The following is a 3,492-nucleotide window of genomic DNA, read 5'->3' as shown; positions in this document are numbered from 1 at the left end:
CTAGTATTACATTTGCATTACCTCGAACATCTGATGGGCGGTCCTGGAACAGAACATCACGCCACGACTTCACCTTCCAAAAAGAGAGTCTGCTGGCTCTTCTTGGGACTGTAGCTGCGGCAGATGATGGAGCAGATCTGCAAAGGCGGCTGGACCTTGATAATCGTAAACAAATCCAAAGAGTTCGTCTAGGGCTCTCGACGCCCAACTTCTGTGGCACAGGAAATAGAAGGTTGTACGTGAGGTCGATCAACAAATTATTTCGATATATATAATGGGCGCAAACCTTTCATGGAATTCGAAGGACGAACTCGGATGTACACATATATTATATCCAAATCACAACTAGTCTTCGGCTGCTGCGCTCCCTCCTAACCGAGACCATGGAGATGCTCCAAGGGCCATGGCCGCCTTCAATCCATGAGAGGGGATTCCACCACTCCGCCGCCATGGTTCTCATGGACGAACGGGAGTCTCAGTTAGGTTAGGAAACCTAGACTAAGATTGATATTTATCCTTTCTCTCATCTAGCTCTCACGATGTAAATAAAGAGATAAGGAATACCATCCCTCAGAAAAAAAAGATAAGGAATACCAACTTCGGAAAGTACGCTAATTGTGCAACGACGAACTTGACGATGGGAAGTCCCTAGAGTTCTCACGGGCCAAAGTTGGATGTGGGGCTGGCCCGTGGTGGTAGTAACGACCAAGCATTATTTGAGGCTCGTCGTTAATGCTCTAATTTGTAGTAGTGAGAGGACATTGGGTATGAGGTAAAAGCTTAGATGTCAAGGTCGTTGGATAGGTATGATAATGCTGCACTCGCTCAAGTTATTTTTTTCTTCATATAAAATATTTAGCCATGGAGTAAGTACGGAGAAGAATGTTGAAGATAAGTAATCTACAAGGCTGGAATGACACATGGAGCAAGCTTCAGTTGAAGGACTATGTGATATGCCACAAATATATATGGTTGGAAACTTCATTTGACGCTAAATCCAATATAATTGTTGGAAGTGAGTACTCCCTCCATTCCTTTATGTAAGATGTACTATTTTCAGCATGGTGACCAAGTCACATGATTATAAACAATTTAGGATGAAATTACCCTGGTCTAATTTGTGGATTAGCGGCAAGTAAATCATTTTGTCTAGGAAAGGAAGAGATACACACAACCGGAAGAAAGATAGATACTTTCCTTTTTCTGCAGGGTCAAGATCCGAATTACGAGGAATTAGAACAGATGCACCTTATATTGTAAATTTTTATTAAAAAACAAATACACATTATATAAAGAAATGGAGGGAGTATTTGTTAAGTTAGCAAACTGATGCTGACTACATACGTCGGCGTTGATTGTACCAGCGAAGTCGGCAAGAGAGAGACGCGATTCTGTTACAAGACATGATTTCTGAATTCCCCCAAATAAAAAATGATTTCTGAATTTTGATCGATCTAAACAATCATCTACATCAGTGTCAAGTCGACGTCGTGCTGACAATATCTGAAGCCTATGTCTTGGGTATGATGATTCACTGGTTTCCTGGTCAAGTGCCAGCTTCCAATACACAGAGCACCGGACCAAACCATATCCATAGTCAACAGCGTACAGAGCTATATGTATGCAAAGTAAGTAAGCTGATAGCATATATGCAGTGGATATGACACCACTTGAGCCAAAAGAAGGGTAGCCATGGCCCATGGTAAACGCTGATGACGTGTTTGGTTACCCGCATGAGGCCCAGCCTGGCCTAGGCAGGAAGAATTTGGCCCGTTTGATTTCCTGCATTCACTGTACGGCCCGCATTGCACGAAGCTTAAAGTACGTCCAGGCCTGGCCCAGGGGCAACGCACGAATCAGCAATAGCTCGCGAGCCTGGCCAGGACGAGGCAGGGGAGGGCGACGCGCTTCTCCCCTCGTGCAAGCAGGGGAGATGGCGCGAGCTCGCCCGCATCGCCGAAAAATCGGCGGGAGGATTTCGGCTCACCTCCCGCTGCTCCACCCCCTATTTAGCCCCTCCCTCACCGCCCCAACTCCCGCCACCATTCTTTCTCCGTTCGCGCTTTCCCGCCGACGCGCTGTTGGGGAACGTAGCAGAAATTCAAAATTTTCCTACGTGTCACCAAGATCTATCCATGGAGAGACCAGCAACGAGGGGAAGGAGAGTGCATCTACATACCCTTGTAGATCGCTAAGCGGAAGCGTTCAAGAGAACGGGGTTGATGGAGTCGTACTCGTCGTGATCCAAATCACCGATGATCCTAGTGCCGAACGGACGGCACCTCCGTGTTCAACACACGTACAGCCCAGTGACGTCTCCCATGCCTTGATCCAGCAAGGAGAGAGGGAGAGATTGAGGAAGACTCCATCCAGCAGCAGCACAACGGCGTGGTGGTGGTGGAGGAGCATGGTGATCCAGCAGAGCTTCGCCAAGCACCGCGAGATATGAGGAAAAAGAGAGGTAAGGCCGCGCCAACAAGGAGAGGAACACGTGTGTTGTGGGCAGCCCAAACCTCAAGTATATATAGGGGAAGGGGAGGGGCTGCGTCCCCACCTAGGGTTCCCTCCCTAGGGGTGGCGGCAGCCCCCTAGATCCCATCTAGGGGCGGCCAAGGGGAGGGAGAGGGGGAGGCGCACCAGGGTGGGCCTTAGGGCCCATCTGCCCTAGGGTTTGCCCCCCCTTCCCACTCCCTTGCGCCTTGGGCCTTGGTGGGAGGCGCACCAGCCCACCTGGGGCTGGTCCCCTCCCACACTTGGCCCATGCATCCCTCCGGGGCTTGTGGCTCCACTTGGTGGACCCCCGGGACCCTCCCGGTGGTCCCGGTACGTTACCGATAAAACCCGAAACTTTTCCGGTGACCAAAACAGGACTTCCTATATATAAATCTTTACCTCCGGACCATTCCGGAACTCCTCGTGACGTCCGGGATCTCATCCGGGACTCCGAACAACATTCGGTAACCACATACAAACTTCCTTTATAACCCTAGCGTCATCGAACCTTAAGTGTGTAGACCCTACGGGTTCGGGAACCATGCAGACATGACCGAGACGTTCTCCGGTCAATAACCAACAGCGGGATCTGGATACCCATGTTGGCTCCCACATGCTCCACGATGATCTCATCGGATGAACCACGATGTCAAGGACTTAATCAATCCCGTATACAATTCCCTTTGTCTATCGGTACGATCCTTGCCCGAGATTCGATCGTGGGTATCCCGATACCTTGTTCAATCTCGTTACCGGCAAGTCTCTTTACTCGTTCCGTAACACATCATCCCGTGATCAACTCCTTGATCACATTGTGCACATTACGATGATGTCCTACCGAGTGGGCCCAGAGATACCTCTCCGTTTACACGGAGTGACAAATCCCAGTCTCGATTCGTGCCAACCCAACAGACACTTTCGGAGATACCCGTAGTGCACCTTTATAGCCACCCAGTTACGTTGTGACGTTTGGCACACCCAAAGTATTCCTACGGTATC

Source organism: Triticum urartu, chromosome 2A, assembly GCF_056163025.1.
Source record: "Triticum urartu cultivar PI428250 chromosome 2A, HENAU_Tu73, whole genome shotgun sequence".
Lineage (NCBI taxonomy): Eukaryota > Viridiplantae > Streptophyta > Magnoliopsida > Poales > Poaceae > Triticum > Triticum urartu.
Note: the sequence above shows the minus strand (reverse complement) of the source record.